This window comes from Miscanthus floridulus, chromosome 6 (assembly GCF_019320115.1).
Source record: "Miscanthus floridulus cultivar M001 chromosome 6, ASM1932011v1, whole genome shotgun sequence".
NCBI lineage: Eukaryota > Viridiplantae > Streptophyta > Magnoliopsida > Poales > Poaceae > Miscanthus > Miscanthus floridulus.
Genome location: NC_089585.1, coordinates 52,053,960 through 52,078,341, shown reverse-complemented (window position 1 = coordinate 52,078,341; position 24,382 = coordinate 52,053,960). Strand labels below are relative to the sequence as shown.

Sequence of the window (24,382 nt, the reverse complement as noted above, 5' to 3'; positions counted from 1 at the left end):
AATAGAGAGACAAAAGAGAAGCTACTAGACAAAAAAAAGTAGAATGACTTCTGTATGGAGAAGCATGTGAACCTGGACGCCATGAGCAGTAACCCGCCATGGTCATGAGCAGTAACCATCAACCTTTAGAGACTTGTCCACACATGCACGACCTCATTGGAATCTACAGCTGGCAGCAAACATAATTGTCCTTACACACAGACGTCTCAGCAGTGTTTCTATGAGTGATGGCCAGCCACCTTATACTGTATGCATCCTAACACTGTCTCCAACAATCATGATCCAAAATATAAGGCCCATTCGTCCTTTAGGTAACGTTACAGGCAAATGTTTCAATACATATTTTTGGTCTTCTCCAACAACAAGACTCAAAAGATAACTTTTCCTGCAAATGGATCTTCAGGAGAGAGGATGCTTAAATTTAGATTATGCCTCTTCTATCACCTAAAATGGATCTTCCATATTGGTACTGTGTTGAAGGCTGTAGGTATTATGTTAGAGACCTATTTTAGTTTTGGGATCCGTAATGGATCTCATGTTGGAGATAGCCTAACAAAGGTACTTTTGCCCCCGCCCAAGCAAGCATGCCCCCCCTCCTAACAAAGGTCCTAAAAAAATCAAAGACTCGGATGGTTCAGTGACTCCGCCTCATTTTGAATATTCCGTATGCCTCTGCTTTCCAGATTCATTCATGAACGGTTTACATTGTTGCTTGCAAATACAGTAGACCAAAATTGATAAATAATTACTAAGTGAAATGGACGTAGCCTGGTAGGACTGAACTTTAGCTACTTCGCAATCTCTTGATTTATCTTCTGTCATTGGATGGAAACCGTAGCCTCAACTCACATGATTTCAAACAAAGTGGGAGCCAATTGAAATCAAGAAATACAATGTACATGCTCTCCTCCCTAATAAACAACTAATAATGTCTCCATTTTATCATGGTGCCTCAGTTGCAGATTAGAAAAGTACACTCTGGTGTGCTTTCATAGTGAATGGCTGGGCTTATCAGCATTGGCAAGTGGTGGCGAAAGTTCTTCCACACACTGAAAGAGTGAAAGTTACGTATGAACGATAGGCACAACTACCTACTATCCTTCGGTGTGAACGATAGGCACAGCTACCTACTATCCTTCAGTGTGAGGCACCGATCGAATCGATGCTCCCGTGTTGAAGGCACCATTGAAGATTCATCTACCTTCAGTGTCCTCCTTTCCCACCATATTATCTCCTCTTCAGCCTCTCTCTGTCCCGCCTTGCCTCCTCGACTCCGACGCTCGTGTGCTGTGTGCTCTGGGTGCAATGGCGGAGGTTGCGGTCAGCATGGTGGTTGGGCCACTGCTGTCCCTAGTGAAGGAGAAGGCGTCCAGCTACCTCCTGGAGCAGTACAAGGTGATGGAGGTCATGGAGGAGCAGGACAAGATCCTCATGCGCAAGCTGCCTGCCATCCTCGACATCATAACCAATGCCGAGGAGAAGGCAAGGCGCCGAGAAGGAGTGAAGGCGTGGCTCAAGGATGTCAAGACGGTGGCGTATGAGGCGAATGAAGCCTTTGACGAGTTCAACTACGAGGCGCTCTGTCGTGAAGCCAAGGAGAAGGGGCACATCCGCAAGCTTGGCTTCGAGGGAGTGAAGCTCTTTCCTACTCACAACCATGTTGCATTCCGTAATAGAATGGGCAACAAGCTTCGCATGATCGTGCAGACCATTGAGGTCCTTGTGACTGAAATGAATACATTTGGATTCAACTATCAAAACGAAGCACCAGCACCCAAGCAGTGGCGTGAGACTGATTCCAACCTTATTGACTCCGGTAATATTGCCACCAAATCAAGAGATGCAGAGACACAGAAGATTGTTAAGATCCTGATTGATAGGGCTAACGTCGCAGAGCTCACTGTCCTTCCTATCGTTGGAATGGGTGGGTTGGGTAAGACTACCCTAGCTCAGCTCATCTACAACCACCCTGGTGTCAAGAAGCATTTTGAGCTACACAAGTGTGAAAGGTCCAAATGGCTAGAGGGGGGTGAATAGCCTAATAAAAATTTCTACAACAACACTTAACAAAAGGTTAGACAATTATGAGGCGAAGCAAGTGTTGCGCTAGCCTACTCAAAATGCAAGCCACCTTCCACAATTCTAGTTTAGATAGTGTATATTCACACAAAAGCTATGACACTACCCTATGTTAGTGTGCTCTCAAAGGCTAACTAAAGAGCCACACCAACCAAGCAAACAAGCTCTTACAACTAGCTACACTAAAGAGCTTGTCAACTAGTTTGCGGTAAAGTAAAGAGAGTAATCAAGATAGTTATACCGCCGTGTCGAGGAGTGAACCAATCAATCACAAGAATCAATATCAATGAAGACCAATCACCTCGGGATCAAAGGATGAACACAATGATTTTTACCGAGGTTCACTTGCTTGCCGGCAAGCTAGTCCTCGTTGTGGCGATTCACTCACTTGGAGGTTCACGCGCTAATTGGCTTCATGCGCCAAACCCTCAATAGGGTGCCGCACAACCAACACAAGATGAGGATCACACAAGCCACGAGCAATCCACTAGAGTACCTTTTGGCTCTCCGCCGGGGAAAGGTCAAGAACCCCTCACAATCACCACGATTGGAGCCAGAGACAATCACCACCCTCCGCTCAACGATCCTTGCTGCTCTAAGCCATCTAGGTGGCGGCAACCACCAAGAGTAATAAGCGAAACCCACAGCAAAACACGAACACCAAGTGCCTCTAGATGCAAACACTCAAGCAATGTACCTGGATCACTTCCAATCTCACTATGATGATGAATCAATGATGGAGATGACTGGGAGGGCTTCGGCTAAGCTCACAAGGTTGCTATGTCAATGAAAATGGCCAAAGGTTGTGAGCTTGAACCGGCCATAGGGCTTAAATAGAAGCCCCCATAAAATAGAGCCATTGTACCCCTTCACTGGGTACAGCGCGGGGTGACCGGACGCTCTAGTCCGATCGACCGGACGCTGGCCCTCAGCGTCCGGTCACGTGATTCACGCCACATGTCCCCTGCTTCAAATACTATTCATCAGATTTCAACGGTCATCAGTTGACCGGATGCGTCAGTTAGAAAGTGACTGGATGTTGGACCTCAGCGTCCGGTTGTTTCCAGTAAGGTTCCAAACATGAATTTTCATGACCGGATGTATCCGGTCATGCCCAATCGGACTCACCCAGCGTCCGGTCATTCAACGTCTCCTCTGTGTGCCTCACATCAGCGTACGTCAGCACTGACCGGACGCACCCTGCCAGCGTCCGGTCGCAGAGCGACCCAGCGTCCGGTCGTTTGACTGATGCTAGCGTCTTGGCTGATACATCTGACTGGACGCGCCGGTCCAATTGTGACTAGCATCCGATCACTCCTAGTGACCTCCATCTTTTCTGTCTAGGGCCGGTGGCACCGTTGGACTATCCGCACTCTACGGGCGGACACTCCGCCGGTGGAGCTTCTTACCCTTGCTCCCAAACTTTACCATCCTTGATCAAATGTGCCAACCACAAAGTGTATCACCTTGCGCACATGTGTTAGCATATTTTCACAAACATTTTCAAGGGTATTAGCATTCCACTAGATCCTAAATGCATACATAATGAGTTAGAGCATCTAGTGGCACTTTGATAATCGCATTCTGATACGAGATTCACCCCTCTTAATAGTACGGCTATCAAACCTAAATATGATCACACTCTCTAAGTGTTTTGATCACCAAAATAAAATAGCTCCTATGGTTTATACCTTTGCCTTGAGCTTTTTGTTTTTCTCTTTCTTCTTTCCAAGTCGAAGCACTTGATCATTACCATGGCAACATCTTCATCATGCTATGATCTTCATTTGCTTCATGACTTAGAGTGTGCTACCTATCTCATGATCACTTGATAAACTAGGTTAGCACTTAGGGTTTCATCAATTCACCAAAACCAAACTAGAGCTTTCAATATCCCTTTTTTGGTAATTGATGACAACCCTTATACAAAGATATGAATTAAAATTCAATTAATCCATGTTGCTTGCCTAAGCATATTTACCATGTGTAAAAGGATATAGACAAGTTTCATGAACCCCAAATGGTAGCAATTGCTCCCCCTACATATGTGCTAAGAGTTTGGATTATAGCTTGCACATATGCTTAGATAGGACATATAGGAGTCAATGTCTACCACATGATGCTAAGGTATAAAAGATGGACCTTTAAAGCATGATACCAATCGGAGTGCACCAATATACCATCCTTAGCACCATGGTTAGCTCAATACCACTTAGAAATATTTGGAAATGAAAGTTATCTAGTGATTTCATTTCATCATTCAATCTAACAACTAGCATACATCACACAAGCATGAATATTTTAAATTTAGAACTTATGCCATGCAAGCAAATATATGAAATGCACATTCAAATGCACCATACAAGTTTATGAGCTTGCTCCCCCTACTTGTGTGCTCAAAAATTTTAGTTGATCCCTTTCCTTTGTCATATCTCTCCCCCTATGTCATATATCAAGATATCTTTATGTTTCTCTCCCTTTATGATATTTCTTCACTTTTTCACTATCTTTGCTACTATCTTTGTTTCTCTTCCCCTTTGTCATCAATGACCACAAAGGTTCAAAATATAGATAGTATTACTTGTAGGGTCGAGATTATCAATGTTAATCAATGGGGTGAGGATAATTTTCCCAAATTTGGTCCAATCTAGATCATTTGCCAAAGATATTTAACTCGGTTTGATCCAAAGACAAGCTTCTTCACACCTCCAAATAAGGGTTATCTTGTACCATGTTGAGTTAAACACTTAGAGCTCATTTTTTAGATCAAATACTAGGTTTACAAGCCCATAAACATGTCATATGCTATCACTAGATCAAATCAAGCATAGAAGCAATAGTGATATCATATAAACATCAAATTTATTTGATTTTCATGAACGAGCCTAATAAAATAGAACCACTTGAAAGGTCCTAACAAAATTGAAAATGTGACTAGATGCACTAATCATGTCCTTAGCAAAGATGTATGTCATGCCAATCAATTTTTACCTTGGATTGCTCGAAGGAGAGGCGTGTCATGTGAGTGGGGGGGGGGGTGCATCAACACATATTTGAGAAATCCAATATGTTCAACTCATTCCTTAGCTTGCAAAACCTTTTCTCATCCAATGGCTTGGTGAATATATCGGCAAGTTGATCTTCGGTGTCTACACTCTCAATGCAAATGTCACCTTTTTGTTGGTGATCTCTTATGAAATGGTGGCGGACATCAATGTGCTTTGTTCTTGCATGTCGAACCGGATTGTTGGTCAACTTGATTGCACTTTCATTGTCACATAGCAATGGCACTTTCTTGAATTTGATTCCAAAGTCACTCAAAGTGGCCTTCATCCAAAGTACTTGTGCACAACAACTACCGGCGGATATGTATTTGGCTTCGACGGTTGATAATGCAATACTATTTTGCTTCTTTGATGACCATGAAACAAGTGATCTTCTCAACAATTGACATGTACCCGAGGTGCTCTTTCTTTCAACCTTGCATCCCGCATAGTCCGAGTTGGAGTAACCAACTAGCTCAAACTTTGCTCCTTTGGGATACCACAAACCAACATTTGGTGTATGCTTTAAGTACCTCAATATCCTTTTTATAGCCTTCAAATGACTTTCTCTTGGTGAGGCTTGAAATCTTGCACATATGCATACACTAAACATGACATCCGGCCTTGATGCGGTCACATAGAGTAGGCTTCCAATCATAGACCGATATAATTTTTGATCCACCATATTTCCACTTGCATCACTATCCAAGTTGCCATTGGTTCCCATTGGTGTGCTAATGACTTTGCTATCACTCATGCCAAACTTCTTGATCATGTCCTTGATGTACTTGCCTTGACTCACAAATATACCATTCTTCAATTTCTTGTTTTGAAGACCAAGTAAGTAACTCAATTCTCCAATCATGGACATCTCAAACTCATTAGCTATCATCTTTCTAAATTTATCACAAAAGTCTTGATTGGTTGATCCAAATATGATGTCATCAACATATATTTGCAATACAAATAGATATTTTCCAATCTTTTTGATGAAAAGAGTGGTGTCAACCTTGCCCATTGTGAACCCTTTAGAGAGTAGGAAATCCCTCAATCTCTTATACCATGCTCTAGGTGCTTGCTTCAAGCCATACAATACCTTTTTCAACTTGTACACATGGTCAGGCTTCTTATCATCTTCAAAACCGGGAGGTTGCTCAATATATACTTCTTCATTGATGTAGCCATTGAGAAAAGCACTCTTAACATCCATTTGATAGAGCTTGATGTTGTGGGCACAAGCATAGGCTAGCAAGATTCTTATTGCTTCCAATCTAGCAACCGGGGCATATGTTTCTCCAAAGTCAAGACCTTCAAATTGTGTATAGCCTTATGCTACTAATCTTGCTTTGTTCCTTACAACTATCCCATCTTGATCTTGCTTATTTCTAAAGACCCATTTGGTTCCAATCACATTGTGTCCCTTTGGTCTTTCTACCATCTTCCATACTTGATTTCTTATGAAGTTATTCAATTCTTCATGCATAGCATTCACCCAATCAACATCCTTTAATACTTCATCTATCTTCTTTGGTTCAATGGATGACACAAATGAGAAGTGTTCACAAAATGATGCCAATCTTGATCTTGTTTGTACATCTCTTGAAATATCACCTATGATAGTGTTCAATGGGTGATCTCTTGCAACATTGGTTGGTTGGAGGATTGGAACTAGATTGATTGCACTTGCTTGATCATTGGGTTGAGATGGTGTACTAGCCACTTGATCTTGTTTATTGTCATGAGATCCACTTGCACTAACTTGATTTGTATCATCTTGCACATTTGAGTTAGAGAGCACTTGCACTTGATCATCTTCATCATCATTCACTTGCCTAGGCCTCAATTCACCAACATCCATGTTCTCCATGGCATTTGAAAGTTGAATGCCTCTAACATCTTCCAAGTTCTCATTCTCTACTTGTGAACCCTTGGTTTCATCAAATTCAACATCATGAACTTTCTCAACAGTACCACTATCCAAATTCCAAACTCTATATGCTTTGCTTGTAGTGGAATAACCAAGTAGGAATCCTTCATCACATTTCTTGTCAAACTTGCCCAATCTTGTGCCTTTCTTTAAGATATAGCATTTGCAACCAAAGACTCAAAAATATGCAATGTTGGGCTTTCTACCATTCAAGAGCTCATATGGTGTCTTCTCTTTCAATCGGTGACAATAGAGGCGGTTGCTACAATAGCAAGCCATGTTGATAGCTTTGGCCTAAAAAGATTGACTCACATTGTACTCACTAAGCATAGACCTTGCCATATCAATGAGTGTTCTATTCTTCCTCTCAACAAGGCCATTTGATTGAGGTGTGTACTTAGCCGAGAATTGATGTCTAATTCCAAATTCATCACATAACTCATCAATTCTAGTGTTCTTGAACTCACTACCATTGTCACTTCTAACTCTCTTGATGGTTGTTTCAAACTCATTGTGAATGACTTTGACAAATGATTTGAATATTGCAAACACATCACTTTTGTCCACTAGAAAGAATACCCATGTGTATCTAGTGTAGTCATCCACTATCACAAATTCATATTTGTTTCCACCGATACTAGTGTATTGTGTTGGCCTAAACAAATCCATGTGCAATAACTCAAATGCTTTACTAGTGCTCATTATGCTTTTCTTGGGATGGGTATTACCAACTTGTTTGCCGGCTTGACAAGAGCTACAAAGCTTATCCTTTTCAAACACAATATCTTTCAAGCCTTTAACTAAGTCATGCTTAACCGATCTATTCAATTGTTTCATTCCAACATGACCAAGCCTTCTATGCCATAACCAACCCATGCTAGACTTAATGAATAAGCATATAGATAATCTAGCTTCACTAGTATTGAAATCAACCAAGTATAGATTCTCATATCTAAAGCCTTTAAAGATCAAATTAGAGCCATCTACACTTATGATCTCTACATCATCTACCCCAAATATGCATTTGAATCCAAGATCACACAATTGAGCCACGGATAGCAAATTGAAGTTCAAGCTCTCTACTAGCAACATATTGGATATGCTCATATCATTGAATATTGCAATCTTACCAAGTCCTTTGACCTTGACTTTGTCATTGTCACCAAATGTGATACTATCATAACCATCATTGCCATTGGTGTTGATTGAGTTGAACATTCTTGCATCACCGGTCATGTGTTGAGTGCACCCACTATCAAGAACCCAATGCCTTCCTCCAGCTTTGTAATTGACCTATAAAAGAAGATCAATTCTTTTTAGGTACCCAAACTTGCTTGGGTCCTTAAAGATTAGTCACTAAGCTCTTTGGTACCCAAATGGCTTTCTTCTTTGAGCCCATCTATGGTTTACCAATGAACTTAGCCTTCACACCATTTGTACCCTTAGTAAGCATATAGCATGAATCAAACTTTATGAAGGATACATTAGCTTGTGATTTCTTGTTCATGTATTTTTGCTCTACATGACCAACTTGCTTGCAACTAGTGCAAAACTAATCATTGTTCTTCACAAAACTAGTCTTGTGAGGAGCAAAGGCCGCCTTGCCTTTCTTGGGGGTATAGCCCAATCCCTCTTTGTAGAGAGAAGCTCTTTGGCTACCCAAGCACATAAGCAAGCGGTCCTCACCACCATAAGCTTTAGCTAAGGTGTGAGTGAGCTTATTGACCTCCTTCTTGAGGTTCTCATTCTCAACCACTAGTGAGGTGTCACAAGTGAGACCATCACTACTAGATGAGGTAGAAATGAAAGTGCTACAAGAAGGGTTAGTGGGAGCAACAATGATAGGCATAGATAGTGATTTATCAATTATATCACAAGTTAAACCTATATTGCAAGTCTCAACATGCTTCTTTTTATTTTACTCATTAAGCAAAGAAGAATGAGCTTTTTCAAGCTTCTTGTGAGCCTTGCCAAGCTTCTCATGGGCTTCCTCTAGCTTCTCATGAGTTGCTTTGAGCTCATCAAGGGCTTGCTTAAGGGCTTTTACCTCCTTATTCAAGCTCTTGCATTCCCTTCTCTTAATGTCAAAGTGTTCGTTAGCATCTTCTAGCATGTCAAATAATTCATCCTTAGTAGGTTCATCATTATCACTATCACTATCATTTTCATTTTCATGTTCATTATCATCATCATATTCTTCATCACTTTCATCATCACAAGATTGTACCTTAGTGGCCTTAGACATGAAGCATGATGAAGATTCGAAGAGAGAAGGCTTCTCATTGATAGCAATGCTTGCAAGAACCTTCTTCTTGGTGGTCTTGACATCATCACTATCATCATCATCATCACTTGATGAAGCATCGCTATCCCAAGTGACTACATATGAACCACCCTTCTTCTTCTTGAAGGCCATCTTGTCCTTCTTCTCTTTTTTTTCCTTCTTGTCCTTCTTCTTGTTCTTCTTGTTGTCATTATCATTGTCGCTATTGTATGGGCATTGAGCAACAAGATGATCTTTGCTTCCACACTTGAATCACCTTCTTGACTCTTCTTTGTTCTTGGATGAAGACTTCTTCCTTCTAGCATGGTAGCCCTTCTTCACCATGAACTTGCCAAATCTCTTGATAAAGAGAGCCATCTTCTCATCATCATCATCATCCCATGAATCATCATCTTCACTTGATGTTTCTTTCTTAGCTTTGCCCTTAGATGATGTGGCCTTGAATGCCATGCTCTTCTTCTTCTCATCTTTCTTTTCCTTCTTTTCTTCCTTCTTATCTTCATCTCTATATGTATCATCGGTCATGATGTCTCCCAACACTTGGTTTGGTGTCATGGTGTCCAAACCACTCCTCACTAGAATTGTGACCAATGTGCCAAATCTTGAAGGTAAGCATCTCAAGAACTTGTGGGAGAAGTCCTTGTCCTTCACCTCTTCTCCAAGTGCTTTGAGATCATTGACAAGCACTTAAAGCCTATGGAACATCTCCGGCACACTCTCATCCTTCTTCATCTTGAAGCTTGTAAACTTTTCTTTGAGGATGTATGCCTTAGCACCCTTTACGGCTTGAGTACCCTTAAATGACTCTTCCAACTTCTTCCATGCCTCATGAGCCATCTCAATATTTTTGACTTGCTCAAATGTTCTTTCATCAATTGCATCATGAATAGCACTTAGAGCAATGTCATTGTTTTGGAGAAGTACTTCTTCGGCCGTGGTGGGATTCTCCAGGTCTTCAATCTCAATTTTTGTTTCTACCACCTTCCAAACCTTCCTATTGATTGACTTGATATAAGTTGTCATCTTGGCCTTCCAATAGGGATAGTTGGAGCCATCGAATTGGGGTGGCTTATTGGTGTTGTTGATTTGAGCCATTTTAACACCGAAGGTTGTTAAGCCTCAAATAACGGTGACCTCGGCTCAAATACCACTTGAAAGGTCCTAATGGCTAGAGGGGGGTGAATAGCCTAATAAAAATTTCTACAACAACACTTAACAAAAGGTTAGACAATTATGAGGCAAAGCAAGTGTTGCGCTAGCCTACTCAAAATGCAAGCCACCTTCCACAATTCTAGTTTAGATAGTGTATATTCACACAAAAGCTATGATACTACCCTATGTTAGTGTGCTCTCAAAGTCTAACTAAAGAGCCACACCAACCAAGCAAGCAAGCTCTCACAACTAGCTACACTAAAGAGCTTGTCAGCTAGTTTGCGGTAAAGTAAAGAGAGTGATCAAGATAGTTATACCGCCGTGTCGAGGAGTGAACCAATCAATCACAAGAATCAATATCAATGAAGACCAATCACCTCGGGATCAAAGGATGAACACAATGATTTTTACCGAGGTTCACTTGCTTGCCGGCAAGCTAGTCCTCGTTGTGGCGATTCACTCACTTGGAGGTTCACACGCTAATTGGCTTCACACGGCAAACCCTCAATAGGGTGCCGCACAACCAACATAAGATGAGGATCACACAAGCCACGAGCAATCCACTAGAGTACCTTTTGGCTCTCCGCCGGGGAAAGGTCAAGAACCCCTCACAATCACCATGATCGGAGCCGGAGACAATCACCACCCTCCGCTCAACGATCCTCGCTGCTCCAAGCCGTCTAGGTGGCGGCAACCACCAAGAGTAACAAGCGAAACCTGCAGCGAAACACGAACACCAAGTGCCTCTAGATGCAAACACTCAAGCAATGCACTTGGATCACTCCCAATCTCACTATGATGATGAATCAATGATAGAGATGAGTGGGAGGGTTTTGGCTAAGCTCACAAGGTTGTTATGTCAATGAAAATGGCCAAAGGTTGTGAGCTTGAACCGGTCATGGGGCTTAAATAGAAGCCCCCATGAAATAGAGCCGTTGTACCCCTTCACTGGGTACAGCGCGGGGTGACCGGACGCTCTGGTCTGATCGACCGGACGCGGGCCCTCAGCGTCCGGTCACGTGATTCACGCCACGTGTCCCTGCTTCAAATACTATTCATCAGATTTCAACGGTCATCAGTTGATCGGACGCGTCAGTTAGAAAGTGACTGGACATTGGACTTCAGCGTCCGGTCGTTTTCAGTAAGGTTCCAAACATGAATTTTCACGACCGGACGCATCCGGTCATGCCCGATCGGACTCACCCAGCGTCCGGTCATTCAACGTCTCCTCTGTGCGCCTCACATCAGCGTACGTCAGCACTAACCGGACACACCCTGCCAATGTCCGGTCGTTTGACCGATGCTAGCGTCTTGGCTGATACATCTGATCGGACGTGCTGGTCCAACCGTGGCCAGCGTCCGGTCACTCCCAGTGACCTCCATCTTTTCTGTCTAGGGCACCGGTGGCACCGTCGGACTATCCACACTCTACGGGCGGACACTCCGCCGGTGGAGCTTCTTACCCTTGCTCCCAAACTTCACCACCCTTGATCAAATGTGCCAACCACAAAGTGTATCACCTTGTACACATGTGTTAGCATATTTTCACAAACATTTTCAAGGGTGTTAGCATTCCACTAGATCCTAAATGCATATGCAATGCGTTAGAGCATCTAGTGGCACTTTGATAACTGCATTCTGATACGAGATTCACCCCTCTTAATAGTACGGCTATCAAACCTAAATGTGATCACACTCTCTAAGTGTCTTGATCACCAAAACAAAATAGCTCATATGGTTTATACCTTTGCCTTGAGCTTTTTGTTTTTCTCTTTCTTCTTTCCAAGTCGAAGCACTTGATCATTACCATGGCAACATCTTCATCATGCTATGATCTTCATTTGCTTCATGACTTGGAGCGTGCTACCTATCTCATGATCACTTGATAAACTATGTTAGCACTTAGGGTTTCATTAATTCACCAAAACTAAACTAGTGCTTTCACAAGTGGATCTGCGTGTCAGACGAGTTTGATATTTTCAAGCTTGCAAACAAGATCTGCAATAGCACTGAGAAGAACCTTGAGGAGGCACAAAAGAAGCTCCAGGATATACTTAAAGGAAAGAGGTAAAGTGTATTCTCTCCCATGTCCTTCTCAAAGTTTTTCTTTTTATGGAGAATATTTTTCTCAAACTTACACCCTCCGTCCTAAAAATTTACAGTTCTAGCTTTTTTTAGTTGAATCAATCTCGAGTTTAACCAAATTGCCAAAATACTAATATTCATGGTACCGAATCATGAGGTATATTTTCAGAATAAATCTATTTGGAGATATAAATGATTTTTTTCAGGAACATACACATTAATTAAGAGAAAAGGGAAACTTGCGACTATACACACATTTCCAAATGAGCATGATGTTTGGACAACACGAATGACCTATAAAGCAATCTATTTATCCAGGAACAGGAGAGAGAGAGAGTACTCAACAACAACTAAAACGGACCTATGGTAAACGGTAAACTGTGCATAAGAACCTAAGCAAACAACTACCGCAAGCATCCATAGGCAGCCTGCACCTAGCATTATGCCTCCTCTTTAATCCTTTTAGTGCCAGAACGCCTACCAATATAGAACCACCACATCAAAGACGTGCCTGCTGTGCTCCTTCCACATTAACCAAAACACCAACGTGACTAAGAAATATTACGACGAGATATAATTATTTATACTATGTTCATAAATTTAATAAAATTTGACTTAGTTCAAACCCAGAATTGCACTCTTTATTGGGCGTAGGATCTACTAATCAACAAGAGCATACAAACCCCACCAGGTCACATGTAATTTTCATTTTAAGCATTTCTCTGTCACTCCACTTGTCTTACGAAGCTCGAAGGCCAAAAAAACTAACTGGCCCTCAAACCTGACTGTTAAATTAGCTGTAGGTGAACACCACGCTCAATCTGAGTTGCACATTACCCTCTCCAACATGCATAAAACATGCAATCTCTTGTGCTCTCCACGCACTGATGCCAGGCTTATTTGTCACACAGGTATCTTATTGTGTTGGATGACGTCTGGAATGAGGACAATGACAAGTGGGAAAAGCTAAAAGCCAGCCTTAAGCATGGTGGGAACGGTTGTGTCGTATTGACAACCACTCGCAAGGAAGGAGTTGCGAAACTAATGGGTGCTGTTGAAGCCCATGACATTGCACTTCTAGATGCCGGAGTCATAAAGAAAATTATAGAGACTAAAGCATTCGGTTCACAAGAGAATAGGCCAACTGAGCTATCAGTGGCCTTGGTTGATGGCATTGTGGAGAGATGTGCAGGATCTCCCTTGGCTGCGAATGCACTAGGATCTGTGCTATGTGGCAAGACAAGTCCAGAAGAATGGAAGGCTATCCTAAGCAAAAGCATCGCCCATAACAAGGAAGATAAAATCCTGCCTATTATCAAGCTCAGTTATGAAACAATGCTTTGCTTTCTGTGCTGTGTTTCCCAAGGACCATGAGATTGACGTGGAATCCCTGATCCAACTATGGATGGCAAATGGCTTTGTTCCCAAAGAAAAAGACATTCATCTTGAAACCACTGGTAAACACATTTTCGAGGAGCTTGTCTCAAGGTCATTCTTTCAAGATGTGAAGCAAAGTGGGGATAGAGAGGACAAGGACGTGTATTGGTATTGCCCTAGGACTACATGCAAAATCCATGATCTCATGCATGATGTGGCATTGTCTGCCATGGAAAATGAAGTTGCTACCATAACTGATGAGAAGCCAAAGTAGAGTGAGTTTCTTCAAAACACTTGTCGCCATATAGCTTTGTTGTGTGATGAGCCAGAGGCCATTTTGAATGGTTCTCTAAAGACAAGATCTCCAGCTATCCAAACACTACCATGTGGAAGAATCAAAAGTACACTACATCATGTAGAAAAGTACAGCTCTATGCGAGCCTTATTATTCTCTCCAAGTAAGGGCACATTCCTACTGAAACCAAAGTATCTGCATCACCTGAGGTATCTTGATGTTTCACGGAGTGATATAGAGTCACTTCCAGAAGATATAAGCATCTTATATCATCTGCATACGTTGGATGTTTCTGGCTGTAAGGATCTTAGCCGGCTTCCAAAGGAAATAAAGTACATGACTGCACTTCGGCACCTCTACACTCACGGATGTGGGAAGTTAAAGGGAATGCCGCCAAAGCTTGGGCAACTCACTTCCTTGCAAACACTCACTAATTTTGTAGTGGGTGTAGGGTCTGATTGCAGTAGTATCGGAGAGCTGCAGCATTTAAATAACCTTGGTGGTTCACTGCTTCTTAGTCAACTCGAAAATGTAAAAGAAGGAACAGATGCGAAGCTGGCCAATCTTGCAAATATAAAGGATCTCATAGCGTTGTCATTAAGATGGACAGCTACCGAGGAGGGGAAAGCACACTGTGACAAGGTCCTAGAAGGTCTGGAAGCTCCTCGTGCCGAGGAGGGGAAAGCACACTGTGACAAGGTCCTAGAAGGTCTGGAAGCCCCTCGTGGACTGGAGGCTCTGAGGATAAATGATTACCAAGGAATCAGTTTCCCGGCGTGGATGGGTATGCTGGGAAACATGGTTGAGCTTCATCTTTATGATTGTAAGAAGTCGAAGAATCTTCCACCACTGCGGCAAGTACCAGCTCTACAAGTTCGGCTGTGTTTAGTTCGGAAAATTTAGGAATTTAGTTACTGTAGCATTTTTGTTTTTATTTGATAATTAGTGTTCAATCATGGATTAATTTAGCTTAAAACGTTCGTCTCGTGATTTCCAACCAAACTGTGCAATTAGTTTTTTTTTCCGTCTACATTTAATGCTCCGTGCACGTATCGCAAGATTCGATGTAATGGCTACTGTAGCACTTTTTTGGAAAACTTTTTGGGAACTAAACACAGCCTTACAGCCTTCTATGTTTGGAAGGACTAGAAGAATTGCAATGTTTGTGCAGCGGTGGTACATTCTTCAATTTTCCTAATCTAAAGGAGCTTATGCTGGTCAGACTGCCTGCTTTTGATAGATGGTGTGAAGTAAACTGGCTCCAAGGAGAGCAGGTAATATTTCCTCATCTCGAGAAGTTGTGTATTCAGAAATGTGAAAAGCTGACAACATTACCAGAAGCAGCACCACTTGGACAATCATGCGGTCAGATATGGTCAGCATTTCCAACATTGAAGATACTCAAATTAACCTAGAGAGCTTTCATGGATGGGAGGCAGTCGAAGACACTCAAGGACACCAGATAATGTTTCCTCATCTGGAAAAGTTATCTATTCGCAGCTGCCAAGAATTGATAGCCCTACCAGAAGCTCCACTACTCGAAGAACTGTGTGGGGTACATTATAAAATGGCATGCTCAGCATTTCCAACATTGAAGGTGCTTAAGTTGAAAGAGTTCGATAAATTTCACAAACGAGGGTTAGCTGATGAAGCAACTCAAGGACAACAGATAATATTTCCGTGCCTTGAAGATTTATCAGTTCTCCATTGCAAAAATCTGATAGCTGTAGCGGAAGGACCATTGCTCCAAGAAAAGTGTGGTGAAGATTATGAAAAGGCATGCTCAGCATTTGCAGCGTTGAAGGTACTTAAACTGAAGGGATTGGAGAATTTTGAGAGATGGGTACAAGTTGGGGCAACTCAGGCTGTGTTCGCTGGTCTGAATTGGTGGCTGGATTGGCTGAAGGTGAATGGGCCGTTCGGCCCAGGCGTTCAGCTGGCTAGGCCAGCCATTCGGCTGACCCAGAAAAACCAGCTCGCGCCCTCGCACGCTCCCCCTCTCGCATTCGCTCCCACGCCCCCGCAGCCGAGTTAGGGTTGCGCCGCTCCCACGCTCCCGCTGTCGACGCGTCGAGTTGTCACCCGCCCAGCCACTCCCGCTTCGCCGTTTGGCCGTCCGCTGTCCTTCTCCCTTCCCCTCCCCCTCCCCCGTGCCGGAGACGGAAGGCACCATCCACCTGTCCCGTGTCGCCGTATTCGGTGCGGGCTTGCCCTACCAGATCCTCCGCGTCGTCCTCGCCGTGTTTCTGGACGGATCCACCCCCTTCGTCGGATATGGCCTCACCTCCGACGACTCCAGTAAGTACCCGGCTTGCTTCAACGTTCTGGCGATTCATATGTTTGGTGTCCTTTCTAGATCTGACTTGTAGTCCGTGCATATACATTAAATCCGTCGTTTCCTATCCCATTTTGCATACAAACTAGTAGATCCGCTTCGGTAGTGTTCAAGTTCCTGCTCACAAGTGCGGTTGGCTATGTACAGCCCGATTGTTAAGGTCACATACTACTTGCACATCCACAGCATTGGGGGTTAGTATAAACGCCATAAGTTTTTACTGTTTTTCTTCAGACGTGTTTGAAATCCCATCTTTCCGAGCATTGATCTATCTTGCTAATGTGTACAAACACATGTTTCAAAGCCCATCTTTCCTACCAGCTGTAAGGATAGTGCTAGCTGTACCGTAGAAGGTATTATACCCAAAAAAAAATCAGTGCCCTTCTAGGTGTGTCCGGTTAGTTGTTTGTCTAATGGAAATCAGTGCTATGGGATTGGTATTTCGTTCCCAGGTTGGGTGCTGTACCTGAACCTAAAAACTGATGTGAAGACTTGTCCTGGTATTTGGCTCTCTGGAAACAACACAAAAAAAATAAATCAACTCGAACTGCACAGCAGCTGTCGTTCATTCTAGCAAGATGGTTTAGACTAGACATGGAATTTATAGTGACACACCTGTTATGTGTGCGCACATTTCTGCATCTTCAGCGAAGTGTTGACTGTGTTATTTCTGCAACTCAAAAATAGTAGTAGATGGCTGGCATCTGCTCGATGCATGATGCATGGTATGAATCATACAGTTCTGAAAAGTATGTTGTGACGTTTTCTGCATAAAGATGGACATCTTGTGGATTCTTTAAATTTCCAATGACCCTCATCATACACCTTCCATCTTGTTGACAGATTTCCATGTTCACCTTGTAGGTGTGCACTTTCCAAGTTTATATACTGGCACCGTCGTCAATAGCTTCCTGCTCCCCGCCGGAATCCCCCCGATACAACCTACGTTCCAAGCGCGTGAAGCGAGAAATCAAGGCAAGTCCACATTTTTGTCCATTGCTTCGTGTTTGAGTTGTTTCATTCTTTCCTTTAGTTTTTTTAGGTACCATTTCTATGCCTACCCACGAACGACAATAGCCCTTCCACGTTACAACAGATGCCTCCGAAGCGTGCAAGTTGGACCGACGATGAAACCAAGCTCTTGCTGGACCTTTGTCTTCAAGAGAAGGAAAAGTGTAACTTCAATCAGCAGGTCCTCACCACGGCTGGCTGGGCTAACATTTACACTTACTTCCCCCGGTTTGATAAGAAACAGTGCAACAACAAGCTAGGTTATCTCAAAAAAGCCTACCTAACATGGAAAGAAGGGCTTACGGCCACTGGGCTTGGGAGGGACCCCCATACGGGCGCCATTGCTACTGATAGTGAGTACTAGGAAACTCAAGAAGTTCCGCAGCCCATGAACTCGGTATGTCATCTTGTTACAAGTTCTGATTGGATATGATATACTATATGACATATGTCATCCTTTTTTTGCAGGATGACAGTTAGCCTGAGGTACTACGTGGTAGGCAACCGAGGTTCCTTGACCAACTGGAGGCACTGATCGGAGACCGCAACAGGAACACCGGCTGCTTCATGTCGGCTGGTGGCATTCGGGACGCAACGCCTCCTACTATTCTGCGAAGGCTAGACTTAGGGGGCCCATCCAGCAACCATTCCGGTTCTAAGAGGGGCATCAGGGACCATGTTGTCGATAGCCCAGAAAAGAAGAAGAATTGCAATGTGGGGGAGTACATTGCCTGGTTGTCTGAGAGCATTGTTGCAAGGAGCGCATCAAGGGATAGGGAGCGGACCCGTGAATAGGTGGAGGTAGACGAAGCTATGCAACTGTTACGAGAAGATGGTGTGCCAGCCACTTTAGACATGTTCTTCGTGGCAACGGATCTATTCAATAACTCAGTGCCCCGGTGGGTGTTCAGGAACCTGCTGACAACCGAAGAATGGATGGCTTGGCTGACATTTCAAATGAACAAGTACCAGAAGTAGTTCATCAGCTAGGACGTTGAGTTTGGCATCAACTAACAGTGACAATTCAGTGTCGGCATTTATCTTTTAGATTCGGTGTTGTCCTATTTGTCTTGAGGTTTCTGTATTGTAACGGGGCCTGTGGCCAAAACCCATGTTTCGCAATTTCCTTCCCGAACTCGTTCGAAGTTGTTTTATGTCATGTATTTATTTGAGTTGCCGAAGATTTTTTTGGTTCTTGAAGCTAACACATATTTCACTGTTGTCCACATGCTTTAATTGTTCTGCATTTACAAAAATCATAACCGTTTAATTGGGTTGCAGGAATGTGAGGGACTGCTTGTAGAGAAACTCACTGATTGGCGTGGTTGAAGGTGTGTATCCTTAGAGTTCAGTAGGGTATGACTGTTTAGTATTTCAATTTGTGTGAACTAACCTTGAAGTGCCTTTGTTCAATTTCACGTATGCAGGTTCTTGGGTTTGGTTTTTTTCCCCTGGCGCATGATTTGCAGCTGAGAGAGGATCCGAATAGGGAACGGGGATTAACTATTAGTGGCCGCAAGCTTCCCTCCATCCCCTGGTCGATTCAGTGCAAACCGTCCAAGCATCTGGGTCCTAATGGCTTCCTCAGGTATTCCTCAGACATTCTCCATTTTCTCCCACCTAGCACTTATGTGATTTTTTTGGGTGTGCCTGTGAATGTAATGATTTGGTATCAGCTGATGCATAAGTGACTTAGAATGAATCAAGTTACGGTGCAATTTCAATAAAATATAACAAAAAAAGTTGTATTTTCGAGCCAAGTTGACAGATCTCATAACCCATTGTATTTCCTAAAGTGGCATCAAGTGGTACTGATTATCTAGCCAAGTTGACAGATCTCATACCCCCTTGTCTTGCTTACTGGCTTTCATTCTGTTATTTCACTCTGGGTGTTCTCAACTTGCAGCCAATTGGAACATGGACAACAGTGACGAGGAAAGTCAGAATTAAAGTGAAAACAGTTTCAATGAGATGGTGAACGTAGCTATGGCTGCTGGTCTAGCAGTTGCGCACATGCTGCATGTACCAACACAAGGTAACCATGTTATCCAAGTGCCTGGGCTTACTGGAAGACAGTGGGTAGACAAGCTATTGTCAGATGCTGGCCGTTGCTTTGAGAACTACCAAATGTGGCCTGAAAGTTTGGTTAGGTTGCATAGTATACTAACTGATAGCTATGGCCTAACAGGGAGTAGGGAGCTTGAATCTATAGAAGCTTTAGCCATGTTCTTATAGGCATGCGGTACAAATCAATGCCAGAGACAAATGCATGAGAGATTTGGGAGGGGGTTGGGGACATATAGCAAGATTTTTTTCCCATGTTCTGGCAGCCGTAGCTAGGTTCGCAGATGACGTGATTAGGCCTAAGGACAGTAGTTATTCAGGAGTGCCGCTTGCTTTGATGGAGTACACACCGTTTTTTGATGGCTGCATAGGCGCCATGGATGGCACGCACATAGAAGTCATAGTTGATAAAGGAGTCCGTGATAACCACATTAATAGGAAAGGAAAGCCAACCCAAAATGTGGTTGCGGTCTATGACTTCGACATGAGGTTCACGTATGTCGGGGTGGGGACAGAGGGTTCTGCTCATGATATGCGGGTCAAAAGGAAGGCAGAAGCCGATGCGTCTTTCCCACATCCTCCTTCAGGTTAGTTGGAGCTTAGTCTATTTGGTTGTGTCATGCATGAGCTAATTGGATGCAAACTGATGCTGTTATATGAATTTATGCAGGCCGGTATTACATGGTTGACTCTGGATACGCACTTCGACCCGGGTATCAGGCGTCGTACCCACATAAGAGGTATTGGGTGAAGGAGTTCGAGACCAGGGGGGCTGTAGATGCGCAGGAGTTGTTCAACCGCCACCATTCGAAGCTGTGTAATGTCATAGAAAGAACATTTGGGGCAGCGAAAGCGAAGTGGCAGATGTTGAAATGCGTACCCCACTATCAGGGGGTCAAGCAAACCAAGATAATTGTTGCTCTTTGTGGACTGCACAACTACGTGCATGAGATGGAGGGTCAGCAGCAACTACGGCGGTTCAGGCAGCCGACAGACCTCGGCCCTTTGACTCAAGTGGCAGCTATGGCGTTGGGAGATCCTAATGACATGGAACATGTCCGCGAGTGGATAACATATGAACTTGGCCTAATTGGGAAGACAAGGTTAGCGAAACAATTTTAGTTTGTGGAATGTTATCTGTTAAGTCATGTATCTATCATCCTGGCTGCCTAGTTTGGCTCTAATGAAGCTAGTTTGACATGCAGGTGAAGTAGTTGTGTACAAGGTGCAGCACGTCCAGGAGTAGAATTTTGTTTGAGGTAATACTACTAACATCTTTGTCCAATATCTATGCTTCCTTAGTGGTTTTTGTAATATGACTAGTGTTTACACAAGGTGATGCACATTGACACACTTAAAAGTAACTGTATTTTGTTTTAGCAGTAACAACATGTGCCGACACATAAGACGGGTCATTACTTGTACAAGGCTATATTTTGTAGGTTGAGAGTCACATGCACATATTCTGGACAGAGTTGTTGCATTATCTAAGAGAGTTCAAATGGTTTGTTTGTTGCCTTGTTAGTTATGGTAGGGATAGATGGAGATGATTGAGGCAAGTCGGTTTAGAAGAGTTTATTTCAGGGTGTTGTACTCTTGGGCCTTGGGAAAGAATCTGAAAGTGTGGGCTGTACGAAATTGTCAGTTTTTTTTGTGGCTACTTACTCATAATAGCCTAATAGATAAGTGACCGCTGATAAGCTTGCACTATGATTCAGCTGCACCCTGCCTGCTTTGCTATTTGGGAACTATCTTATACGATCAACCACCTGTTCACCTTGTGTTTTGTTGCATGAGAATACCGGTCTAGCAGTAACAACATGAACTTGTTGTTACCAAGGTGTGTAGTAATTTCCCAGCAGGATCAGTACGCTGACTGGACTGATTTGTTTATATGTTGGTTTGAGTTCGCTTTAACCATTTGAAAACCCTGAGAATTGGTACCTTGGACTGTAGATTCAAGCGGTGTACTGATTTGTACTTATGTTTTTCATTACCTTCAGACTTGTTATTCCAGAGCAAAGCTGGTGGTTTTGTTCCTTGCTGCGTCGATGGACCAAGGGAAAGCTCGGTCAGTGATGGAACGACAAGGCAATGCATTCCTTTGTGGCTTATAAGCTAGACTCGTCACTTGTTGTCATGTATGTCATGGATTTATGTGAAATTATGGCCAGCAGTAGCTTGATCAATGGTTAGGTAATTTTTGTTGTTGTTTGACCATGTATCTGAATCTGCCTATGTACATGGCTGTTTAATTGTTTTGTAGCACAATCAGCCTTTAGGTAGAGCTGTTTGAATTTCAAATCGAAATACAATTAATGTTGTTGTGGGCCCATTTTTTTGAATCCACTTCCTTGCTGATTCATGTCGGCTGAACGTGAAACTGTTGGCTGGAACGAGGAACTGTGCCGTCCGTTCAGCTCCAGCAGGTTTCAGACAAGTTCTTGACCAGCCGAACACAACCTCAAGGAGGAGACACGATGTTCCCACATCTTGAAGAGTTATCGATTCGTGACTGCCCAAAGATGACAGCATTACCAGTAGGTACACCATCTTTGGCACCATCAGTTGGCCGTAGCGATATCAAAACATGGTCAGCATTTCCTACATTGAAGGTGCTAAAGTTGAAAGAGTTAGATAAATTTCAGAAATGGGGGTCAGCTGATGAAGCAACTCAAGGACAACAGATAATATTTCCGTGCCTTGAAGATTTATCAGTTCTCGATTGCAAAAATCTGATAGCACTACCGGAAGGACCATTGCTCCAAGAATTGTGCGGTAAAGATTATGAAAAGGCACGCTCAGCATTTCCGGCGTTGAAGGTACTTGAACGGGAGGGATTGGAGAATTCTGTTGGACATAGGGATCTTACAACACGGTCATCGTTTCCAAAATTAAAGAAACTGATGTTCCATGATTTAAGAGCAAGTATAATAGCAGGCTGTAAGTCGACTAAATGCTAATATGGAGGAGAGAGAGGAGAAGAGAGAGAAGAAGCGGGTTGTAAGCTTACAGCCGGCTTGGGTATAAAAACCAAGAAAATTTGTGAGAGAGACAAGTGGGCCATGTATTAACTGTAAAGAGCCAACTACTATATAAGTGGGCTGAGAAAAGACTAAAAAAAATCTTACAGCCAGCTGTATTATTAGCCTTATTCTAATAAATTTTAAGAGCTGGGGGTGATGGAAGCAATTAATGGCGAACAGTGGATGTTTCCTGACCTTGAGACTGTTTGTATTGATGGAAGCTCAGAGTTGACAACTTTACCAGAGGGACCACAAAGCTCAGCTCATTAAAGGCCTGTTTGGTTTTTTCCTCTCCTCCTAAAATTCCTATCGCATCAAATGTTTGATACATGCATAGAGTATTAAATATAGACTAATTACGAAACTAATTGCACAACTCGCAACTAATTTGCGAGACGAATCTTTTAAACCTAATTAGGCCATGATTTGACAACGCGGTGCTACAGTAAACATATGCTAATAATAGATTAATTAGGCTTAAAAAATTCGTCTCAGAAATTAGCCTCCATCTATGTAATTAGTTTTATAATTAATTTATATTTAATATATCTTATTAGCCTCTAAATATTTAATGTAACATAAAATTTAGAAGGAGAACCCAACACTGACAATACGAGAAGGCCACCAGCAGATCTTAGCAGCAATTCCTAGAGCTATTGATTCACTGTCTGAACTGGAGTTTAGTGCAACCTTACCACCAGCTGAGCAGGGTGCGTTTGAGCTGGCGAACAGCAACAATATTAAACCCCCTCTGACAACACTGTGCCTAGGACAGGGCTGCGACTTGCTCTTTGACTCAACCGCACTAGCACTCTAGGCCTTGTTTAGATTGAAAAAAAATTAAAATCGATGAATAGTAGCACTTTTGTTTTATTTGGTAAATATTGTCCAATTGTGGACCAACTAAGCTCAAAAGATTCACCTCGTGATTTTCAATTAAACTGTGCAATTAGTTATTTTTTTATCTACATTTAATGCTCCATGCAAACGGCTAAAAATTGATGTGATGAAGAGAGAGTGAAAAAACTTGGAATTTTGAGGGTAACTAAACAAGGCCTCAGTATGGACATATACAGCTTCAAGATCTGAAATTTATTTACTGCGATGCACTTGTCTACGGGCCGGAGGAGTTCCAGAGCCTGGTATCCTCGAGGAATCTGGTGATTTGGGCTGTGTAGTCCGCGAAATTTGGTAATTTAGTTACAGCAGAATTTTGGTTTTTATTTAACAATTAGTGTTTAATTATGGACTAATTAAACTTAAAATTTTCAAGTCTCGCAATTTTTTCAACCAAATTGTGCAATTAGTTTTTTTCCGTCTACATTTAATGCTTTATGCACATATCGCAAAATTCGATGTGATAGCTACTGTAACACTTTTTAGGAAACTTTTTGGTAACTAAACAAGCATTTGGTTCTACAATAATCTACACCCTATTCTGCTCATCTACTTTTCAACCGACTTATGCTTATTTTAACTTATTCTTCCTTACAAAAATACTATTGAATCAATCGAAATACCATCAGCAGAACAGGACCTGCTGATTGGATACGCAACAGCTGTTCCTGGCCAACCAGCATCAGAAACGAGCCAACTTCTGCCCAACCTCGAGCCTAATACGCAATAGCGGTTAGTTGTGTTTAGTGGTAGGAATTTAGATTTTGGAGCTATTGTAGTACGTTCGTTTTTATTTGGCAAATAGT

General features: G+C 42.7%; 1 pseudogene; it reads left to right on the top strand.

The window, feature by feature from the left end:
• The first annotated feature begins 1,305 nt into the window (after positions 1 to 1,305).
• Positions 1,306 to 23,496, top strand: LOC136460602 (putative disease resistance protein RGA4; annotated as a pseudogene).
• The last annotated feature ends 886 nt before the right edge of the window (positions 23,497 to 24,382 follow it).